Source organism: Aptenodytes patagonicus, unplaced genomic scaffold (genome assembly GCF_965638725.1).
Source record: "Aptenodytes patagonicus unplaced genomic scaffold, bAptPat1.pri.cur scaffold_61, whole genome shotgun sequence".
Classification (NCBI taxonomy): Eukaryota; Metazoa; Chordata; class Aves; order Sphenisciformes; family Spheniscidae; genus Aptenodytes; species Aptenodytes patagonicus.
In genome coordinates, this window is record NW_027472012.1 from 249148 (window position 1) to 259742 (window position 10595).

A 10595-nucleotide genomic window follows, 5' to 3' on the forward strand; every position below is an offset into this window, starting at 1 on the left:
CACTCCGGAGGATGAGAAGAAAAACAGCAAAGCCGGGAAAAGGAAACGTATTCTGAACACATTTTAAATCTTGTTATTACCTGACATAAAACAGCAAATAGGCTTGCTGCCTGAGAACTGTATCGATGCCACGACCATCCACAGACGAATCGTTCATCTCGTACCACAGTCCATTGCTGGCCTGTAAAAAAGGGCAACGATATCTGGAGATGAACTGCATGGTTTCTCAACGATAACACAGGCAGAAAGCAACAGAACCAAGAGTACGCTAAAACAAATCCAATGCAGCTGGTAAGGAGACCTTCTCCCCCAAAGCCTTGGCTGCCAGTAACACTGCTGTGAAAGCGTGTCTTCCCCAGCACACGTTTTTCCCCTGCTAGGAAGGAAGTTGCTCTTTACCTTTGTGTAGCAGAAATAGTGTCCTGCATCACAGCTGCCATCGCTATGCACCAGGACAGCATACAAGGCGTAGAGGAGCGGTTCTCCAGCCGCCTGAGATGTGTATGGCCGAAGATCCAAGTACTCGGGATACTCCACCACCTACGGAGAGACCAAGAGGGCTCAGAAATCATCCTGAAATACTACATGAAATAGCCTTCAACATGTAATGGTTTGGGTGGCAGGAAACTGTTCCCGGCCAAAGCAGCTCTGTCGGAGCGGAGTACATGCTTGTCTTCCCACGGGACCTCTCCTCTCCCCTCCCCAGAAGGGAACACGAAAAACTCAACCTGAACAGCTTGTGAAAGAGCGTACTGCTTTGGGAAATCTCCTGCTCCGGGAAGAGAAAGTTGCGCTCCACTGGCGTACACACCTTGCTGATCTTCCTGCCGGTGAACTCTTCAAACCTTTTCAGACACAGCGTGAGAACCTTGGGCACACGGTGGATTGTAAACCTCTTGGAGGCGGCAACCATCTTGTCACACCTTGAAACCAAGCACAGAGCCAAGTGCTGAAATGCACCCTTTTTCCCACCCAGAAAGCCAGACAGGCTTTCATGTCTCGCACATCCTTACCCTATTTTAAGGCTCTTCAGTTGCATAAGGACATATTAAACAAAACAGCTGCGTGTCATGATCGTGCGTTGAACATACGTGAAAAGATGACTTACGCTCGATGACATGCAGCACCTTCACGCAGGATCTAATATTAATATGTCGATGGCAATCATCTTACTTGCTACATTTAAAGCAGTTTTCGCCGTCCAGCTGCTCGGGTTTCACAAAGTCCTCCAGAGCTGCGGTGACAGATGAGGCTGCCTGGAGGAGTGAGAAAGGAGAGCAGTGAGCTCGGGGAAACGCCCTCGCCCAAACACTTCCTAGGAGCTGACAAGGCAGCCCAGGTACCCGAGGCTGAGGAGACCCACTGTGAACCCGCCAGCAGTGTCCAGAAGGAGGCAGAAAGCGGGTATTATGCTGAACATTTCCCTCCTTTCCCAGGGATTCCTGGGGCACTCAAGAGCTACCTCCCTGTGGCACACCGCACAGTTCAGCTACCGATGGTGTGCAGGGTCATCAATAATGAAACCAATACAACCCATCAGCCTGGGAGCCAGACGGGTGTTGAGGCAGGGCAGAGGGAAGAAGGATGAGAGTACGTCAAGGGTGCGGAGAGGATAATGCGTGCTTGTCCAGCTTAAAGCCAGCACCTACAGGGGGACCGCTGCCACGGCCTCCCCAGAAGGACACAGTCCGTTCCACCTCCCACCCACCACTCAGCTCTCTTTTGTTCACAGTATGTGTTTTTCCGCCCCCTGTGTTTATTCTGGGAAGCTACAGGGGCCTTGGGACGTCTTGAATCACAGCTACAAACCCTCTTACTTTTATATCCAAAGGGACATCCAGGAAGGCCTCGTAGGAATCGGAAACCGCTTTGCAGCTCAAGCATGTGACTGGAAGGCAAATGGAAATGCTCAGCGATAAGGGAAGTGGACTGGCTGTGCCGGTTTACGTCCTCCATACCTACTACGCCAGTCACACGACCAGCTGTTTATCACAGGCAGACAGAAGGGCACAGACAATTCCAAGGAGAGCAATAGTCATGGGAAAGTACCTCTGGATCTCAGAAAGCCCCCAAATATTTGATGGACGATGGTAGTTGCTTGAGAAGAGATGTCCCAGCTGGAAACAAATGGTAGTTGGAGCTCAGAAGTAGGGCAGAGAGTTATCTCCCCCAAGAGTTTTGCTTTGTCTGAAAACCCTGGGTGTAGGGTTTCCTTGATGGGAGTACATCAAGGAGTCCAAAGGGCTCAGGAACATTGAAAAGGTAATTTGCTCGTGCTTACTTGCTGCTTCCACTCAGACAAGCTCTCTGCATGGCATCGACAGTATAGCGTAAGAACTCATGGGCGTCTTCCTGCATGCCATGCCGGAAATGTTCTCCTATTCCTAAGAAAGAAGAGGTTAATAGCTCTCCCCTCCAAGAAGGGAAGAAAACCTGTGAAAGCACCTGAAATGACTTACGTGTGAGGACACGGACGACAGTCCAAGGCTGGATGGCACTGGCTGAGAAATGCAGGACCTTGTTAACGTGCGCCTCCATTACGCACATCATGCAGAAGCCTTGCTGACGACCTAAAGAGGGAGGGAGGGAGGGAAGGAAGCTTCTCAGGTGAGCAAAATATCCCTAGCCATGGGAAACCTCGTGGAGGTCTTGACGTTATAAGAACAGTCTCCACTCCTCTTCTCCCAAGGTGCCGGCATCCCAACAAGCCCGGGACATTTTAGTGCATAGAAAACTTTCTTCAGAGAGATGCTAAACTGACAGAAGTTTTCTGTGCAACGAGCAAAGAGAGTTGAACTTGCGGGAGTAGGGACCGAGACCCGGGGCTAGAAAGAGGTGCCTTTCTGAAGATGAGGACACCTAGACACGACAAGCGTCTCCTAGGCTTGAGTGTTCAAAGAACACCAACTCGGGGGGTTGGAAAGAAGGGCTGCTTTTCTCCTTAAATCAAATTCCAGATGCTGGGAATCCTTGGGATCAGTGCCCAGCTGATGTGCAAGGAGACGTTCCTAAAAGGACTCACAGGACCGGCTGTGCTCCCGAGAGAGCAGGTAGTTGGCCAGAGGGGGTGTGTACGTCAGGCACTGCAGGACGGAGTTGAGGAAGCACGTATTGCCCAGGTTGTGGAGTCCCGCTCCAGGTCTCTGTCTTTGCTGCCAGGCCATGCAAATCTTCTCCGGGGGAAAGAGGATCCTTTGTGGCGGAGCCATTCCCTCGGCAAGGACTGCAGGGAAATGACATTTGAAAAGAGAGGAGACGATATTGTTGCACGAAAGCGTATTTAAAAGTCAAGTTGTCTACAGGAGCGCGCAGAAGAACCAGCTCCAACCTCCAACACAGAACCATCGGAGGAAGCCTATCACTGCCGTTGACAATTACTGGTCAAGAAGCGGTTTTGGAAAATACTCTGTTCCCCCGCTGCCTTTGCCGAAAGGCCAATGAACCCACACTGATTTCTGTGCCTTGGGCTACCTTCCTTTCCCCCTAGAGTCGTGAATTGGATTATCAGGTCAAGCCTTCCCTTTTCCTGACTGTAACCTGATGAAAACAAGCAAGTACCTAGCACAGAAAGTAACCCTACTGATGTCAGAACTTTCTACGAGCAACGTCATCTTTCAAAGTCTTGTACATAGTGGCAGAGGAGTGATAAAATGCGTTTTCCTGTGTCTAATCGAAAACACCTGGGCAAGTCTGGCTGCTACCAGGAAACGCCCCAGAATTCACTCGAGGCTGTCAGCACATCAACGTTCAGGGATGGAGCACCAGCCACGTCCGTTGCCTTTGGGGATTCACAAAGTCCAAGCCTGCTGGTGAAGTCGTTACTCACAGGAGTCGTTCCCCATTGCGGCCATCGCTCCTCTCACGAACAGAGGGGACAGCTTTGGATGACAAAGGATGTCAGGACGCACTCCAGAAAGAGATCAGTGCCAATCCCGTCACCTGATGGCAAAGAAATAACTGTAGCTCAACAAAAGGATAAAAAAAAAAACCCCAAACACAACCCACAGAACAGCATCCACCATCAAAAGTGTTTCAGTGGTACTGAAACCGGAGCGGAAGTGCTGCAGAGCTGCAGGCTGATGGCCCTAGTGTCCCTGTCACAGGACTCCGATTGACCGAGGCCCTTTTGAACGACTGCATTGCGTGTCACCTTCTCCGAAGAGGACCTGCTGCTGATCTGTGGCTAGCGTTAGCGGCAGAGCCCTCTGGCTCTCCAGCTCACGTCTTCCCACCTTGTACGCAGGGGTGACCAGCTTTCGGCCGCTACTTTAACGGCTGCCTTTGCTGTGCTCCTTTTCTGTCTCCCTTCCTACCACGTCAGTCAGGGTGGGCTTCCTGGCATTCTAGGCTGAGCCCAAGGCCTCAGACTACACTACCACCCCCGCTACTTACCTATCCTAGCATACGGTAAAGAAATAAGAATTAGCAAATAGGAACTCTACCCACAGCGCATATCTGGCCAGCCTACAGAGGTGTAAATAGCTCAGCCTAGAGCTCTAGAAGGTATAGACCAGCCTATACTTTTATCCCAGTCTACCTACTCTATGATCTGTCCCGAAAGTCAACTCAGAATTACCTTTGAAAGAGGATGGAAGGTGAGGAGAAGTGGGCAGTAAATGATGAATGCTTGGAAAAAAGTAGGCACGCAAGTAGCAAGGGAAGGAGCCGAGTTATCCCGAAGGCCGGCTCAGCCCAACTACCTTTCGCTGGCCCGCTTTTCGGGATCCCAAGCCCTGGCCAGGTGAGGTCACAAGCGCCGGGCGGGTGCCACTTCACTGCCCCTTTGTGACACGGGCCTGCACGGGGATGTGTCCCCTTGAGGCCACACGGCTGCCACGGCCCGGGCACCTCCCAGACCCCAGCAGCTGGCAAAGGGCTCTTCGTCCGCCGGCAGAGCTCCCACTTCTTCCCGGAGCCGCACCAGCCGGATGAATAAAACCTGCCCAGGGCTGTAAGCGTGCCTGTTCACAGCTTTGGCTGGCACATTTGGGTTGCTGAGGGTTGCTTTTCCACTTTTTCCAGGTCCAGGACTGCGTCCATGAGACTCGTGTAGCAAAGCACCTGGTCTCCTACAGGTTCATATTCCATACCCCATGGTGTCACGCTCAGCAATAAAAGCTGGGGGAAGAAGGAAAAGAAAGGGGAGACGTTCGGAGTGATGGCGTTTTGTCTTCCCAAGTCACCGTTAGGCGTGATGGAGCCCTGCTTTCCTGGAGATGGCTGAACACCTGCCTGCCAATGGGAAGTGGTGAATGAATTCCCTATTTTGCTTGGCTTGCGTGCGCGGCTTTTGCTTTAATTATTAAACCGTCTTTATCTCAACCCATGAGTTTCCTCACTTTTACCCTCCTGATTCTCTCCCCTATCCCATCGGTGCGGGGGGGAGTGAGTGAGCGTCTGTGTGGTGCTGAGCTGCCTCCTGGGGTTAAACCACGACACGGGGTCAGGGCTCAGGAGCTGGCAGCGCCCCATGCTACCCGGGGAAGCAGAGGATCCTGGCAGCTGGATGTCGAGCAGGGTGTGCCTTCGCTGCCCGCTCCTCACTCACACACTTCAGCTACAGCTCTTGTGCTTGGGCAGCGTGACGTTCATTGCCCTTCACAAAATGCCACAGCAGGCGGGCTTGGTCAGGTGAACGTGGCTGAAGAATGCCTGAGCCCCGAGGGGCTCCTTTTATGGAAGGCATCTTATCCATCAGGTGACCTGGCCAGAGTTTTTTCTTATTTCACTTTTTACTATTATTCCTATGAAGGTGCCTGGTGGGGAAAAAAAAAAAAAAAAAAAGAAAAAAAAAAAAGAAAGATTAAAAAAAATATATGTATTTCGTTGCTATTATTAGTAAAGGCAACGAGGAGCCTGACCAGAACCAGCTGCCAGGGCTTCCAGGCTCTAGGAAGCTATGTCAGGCCTGTGCAGACTGTGTCTGTCCTCATTAGACATTATGGACATCGGAAACGCCAACTTAGGAAGCTGTCTTCGCACTTGATACGTTGCCCATCACTGTGGCATCTGACAATGCTTTAACTGAGAGAAACAAAACCGGAAATGCTCTAACTTTGCCATCGTTTTCCACTCCAAAAGCTGCTGCAGCGATCCAAACTTGATGCTTTGGGATCGTCTCTCTTCTACAAGGATCAATACTCTCTAGGTGGATTTCAAACACGCGTTGGGTCACCTGAGGAGGGTCTTCCTGGCCAAGAAGTTTTGTCACCTCTGTAGCTCTCTGCAAGTTCAGAGCACAGAAGGAGACCCAACTAGTCTGTGATGCTCCTGCCAGGCACCGCAAACTGTTCCCTGGCACCGCTGGAAACCAACGACTTTGCTAAACACAGGAGTGACTGTGCAGCCGAGGAGAGGATCTGCCTCTTGGCCGTCACTGCCTGCTCCTTTGCAGCACCCTAACGTTTCACTCCAGCACCTCAGCACCGCCTCCGATGCCGTGGGGACCGAGCACAGAGGAGCGATCCACAGCAGGGCAGCAGGAGGGGGCTGCTCTGCAGCCCTCTTTCAGCCCGCTTGGAAGCCCTCCTGCTTAAACTCTCAAGGATGTTTACACAAAAGCGTCTTTGAAAACCAAAAACTACGTAAAAAGAAAGCCACCTGAGGTGACTTACACTCTGCCCCATCATCCAGGCCATTAATTAAGGAAGATGTTAAACAGGATCGGACCCAGTACTGACCCCTGGGCGACACCGCTAGTTACTTGCCTCGCGCTAGACTTGGTGCCACTGAGCAGCACCCTCCGGGCCCGGCCGTTCAGCCCGTTTCAGTCCCGCTCGCTGTCGGCTCATCCAGCCCATTTCTGTTCGAGTGACTTGAACTCCGTATTTAAAAAGAAGAGATTGCAAGATGGGCATACGCAAGCACACAGCTTTCAAAATCCCAAGACATAAACCTCCCACACTGGGTATTTCCCAACACCTACAGAGAAGAAAACACCCCATGAATGATATACGCAAGGCCAACAAGTGTTTTTAATTCTGGCTTTGGCTTTTCTGCCTGTTGGTACCAAATGTGTGTTGTTTTTGCAAGGCGATCCCAACAGCTGAACAGGGATGAAAGCTCTTCCTCGAGGGGCCTGTGGGCAGACGGGCTAGCCGGCAGAGCTGTCCAAGTCTCTGGAAGGTCCCTCTGAGCTCTTCCTGGCCAGAGGCAGTACTGGGAGGAGGGACAGGGTGCGCTGCGGGTGCCCTTTGTGCAGCTTGGTCCCTGCTGGGGGCAGTTTTGGTGCTTCCTGGATTCTTCGTCCTCCTCCTCTCCGGCACTGCAGGAGTCAGATGCTGTGCCCCTCCCCCATCCAGGGTCACAATCTGCCCCCGTCACCACCGCAGCGCCCTGAGTATTTGTCCGACGTGCATCTCTGGGGCGCCGAAACCCTCCTCCTCCTCCTCCCTGCTGAGGGGTCATAGTCTGTGGTGTCCACAAACCGGCTGCAGAAATCATGGCCCCGTCGCGGGGATCTGCTCCGCTCCCTCTGCCTCGGCAGAGTTTGCTCCTGAGCAGCCCTGCGTGTGGGAGCCCACTTGGAGCTGCCGTTGGAGGGCCCTGGAGCTCCGTCATCCCTTGAGGCTCCGTCACGACGTGGAGGACTTGCTCTCCACCTCCTCCTCCTCCTTGCTGAGCGGTGGCAGTCTGTGACCTCCACAAAGTGGCTGCGGAGATCGTAGCCCTGCCGCAGGGATCTGCTCCGCTCTCTCTGCATTGGCAGGGTTGGCTCCCGAGCAGCACTGGGCGTGGGAGCCAACTGGGAGCTGCCGTTGGAGGGCCCTGGAGCTCCGTCATCCCTTGGGGCTCCGTCACGACGTGGAGGACTTGCTCTCCACCTCCTCCTCCTCCTTGCTGAGCGGTGGTAGTCCGTGATCTCCACAAAGCGGCTGCGGAGATCGTAGCCCTGCCGCAGGGATCTGCTCCGCTCTCTCTGCATTGGCAGGGTTGGCTCCCGAGCAGCACTGGGTGTGGGAGCCGACTGGGAGCTGCCGTTGGAGGGCCCTGGAGCTGCGTCATCCCTGGGAGCGCTGTCACAACTTGGAGGACCAGTTCTCCTCCTCCCTGCTGCGTGGTCATAGTCCGTGGCGTCCACGAACCAGCTGCGGAGATCATTGCGCCACTGCGGGGATCTGCTCCGGGCCCTCTCCCTGGCACCGTTCCTCTGGCAGCGGGAAGAAGGGCTGAATCCATGCTCGTCTTTATTGCTGTCTTCTCGCATGGTGTGCAGCACATGGTCAAATGGTTGACAGCAGACCGGGCACGCAGCTTTCCTTCTGGACACCAGCCTCATACAGCCGCAGAAGAAGCGGTGCAAGCAGAAGCCAATGTAGGAGGCGATGTTGAGCCTGCCTGGCCAGGTGGGGCACGGCCAGCCTGCAGATGCCTCCCGTGCACCTGCCCGGGTTAGCTGGCTGGTGCTGGCTGTTGCGGAGGAGGCGCTGTCCTCTGGAGAGCCCTCCATGCCCACTGCCATGTCCTGCAAAGAGAGAGTGAAAAGGTCCTGCCCTTTGCTCCTGAAAGGACCAGAAAAGTGGGGAACCCCCAGGAGCTGTGTGAGGGGACAGCTAAGGGCCTCCCAAAGGCTCTCCCGGAGGGCTGCAAAGGCAGAAGGGCCAAAGGCAGACAAACGGGGTGGATCTAGGCGGGATGCTTTGAGAGGGAGCCGCGTTGTGGCTGTGAAGAAAGCTGCAGCGTGGGAGGGAAAAGAGAGTAATGCCAAGATCCCAGAAAGAAATCCACTGTCCACATCTGGTGCCCTGACCCACCTCCCCAGAGTTACCTTAGTCCTGCGAGGCAGGCCCTGTGGTCCCACAGAACCCGCCTGCTCGCTGTCAGCCCCCCACTGACTGAGGAAGGAACGGGCATATGATGGTGCCGGTGAGGAAGAAGCCCTTTCTCCTGTTTTCAAATCAGAGCGCCTGGAGAAAAAAAAGAGTGGTCTCCGTTTAAGGCTGTTCTTGCAGCCTCCCCTGGCGTTCAGTCATCTTCTTGGAGCGGTTTCTATGGCAGAGAGAAGACGCTACCAAGACTACCAATGGGAAATTCGACTGGGGTCTTCCCACCAGGTCTACCCCTGTCAGAGCAAGTCCTCGTCTTTACACCCCCTACGGCCTCCATTTCATAGAATCGTAGAATCATAAAATGGCTTGGGTCCGAAGGGACCTTAAAGATCATCTAGTTCCAACTCCTCTGCCATGGGCAGGGATACCTTCCACTAGATCAGGTTGCTCAAAGCCCCATCCAACCCGGCCTTGACCACTTCCAGGGAGGGGGCATCCACAACTTCTCTGGGCAACCTCTTCCAGTGTCTCACCACCCTCACCGTAAACAATTTCTTCCTAATATCTAATCTACATCTTCCCTCTTTCAGTTCAAAACCGTTACCCCTCGTCCTATCACTGCACTCCCTGATAAATAGTCCCTCCCCATCTTTCCTGTCGGAATTGCCTCTAAGTATTCTTCTCTACATTAGCCAGCTTCAGAGAGCAGGCAAGTAGCAGTTCACAGCAGGGCAGGAGCCTAAAGCCCAGCTAGGAGAGAGAAAGACTGACGGGGGGTAGTTCACATTTGACAGCACCGAATAATGCAGGTAGTAATTGTCTCCTGTGACAGAAAGAGAAACACTCCGGAGGATGAGAAGAAAAACAGCAAAGCCGGGAAAAGGAAACGTATTCTGAACACATTTTAAATCTTGTTATTACCTGACATAAAACAGCAAATAGGCTTGCTGCCTGAGAACTGTATCGATGCCACGACCATCCACAGACGAATCGTTCATCTCGTACCACAGTCCATTGCTGGCCTGTAAAAAAGGGCAACGATATCTGGAGATGAACTGCATGGTTTCTCAACGATAACACAGGCAGAAAGCAACAGAACCAAGAGTACGCTAAAACAAATCCAATGCAGCTGGTAAGGAGACCTTCTCCCCCAAAGCCTTGGCTGCCAGTAACACTGCTGTGAAAGCGTGTCTTCCCCAGCACACGTTTTTCCCCTGCTAGGAAGGAAGTTGCTCTTTACCTTTGTGTAGCAGAAATAGTGTCCTGCATCACAGCTGCCACCGCTATGCACCAGGACAGCATACAAGGCGTAGAGGAGCGGTTCTCCAGCCGCCTGAGATGTGTATGGCCGAAGATCCAAGTACTCGGGATACTCCACCACCTACGGAGAGACCAAGAGGGCTCAGAAATCATCCTGAAATACTACATGAAATAGCCTTCAACATGTAATGGTTTGGGTGGCAGGAAACTGTTCCCGGCCAAAGCAGCTCTGTCGGAGCGGAGTACATGCTTGTCTTCCCACGGGACCTCTCCTCTCCCCTCCCCAGAAGGGAACACGAAAAACTCAACCTGAACAGCTTGTGAAAGAGCGTACTGCTTTGGGAAATCTCCTGCTCCGGGAAGAGAAAGTTGCGCTCCACTGGCGTACACACCTTGCTGATCTTCCTGCCGGTGAACTCTTCAAACCTTTTCAGACACAGCGTGAGAACCTTGGGCACACGGTGGATTGTAAACCTCTTGGAGGCGGCAACCATCTTGTCACACCTTGAAACCAAGCACAGAGCCAAGTGCTGAAATGCACCCTTTTTCCCACCCAGAAAGCCAGAC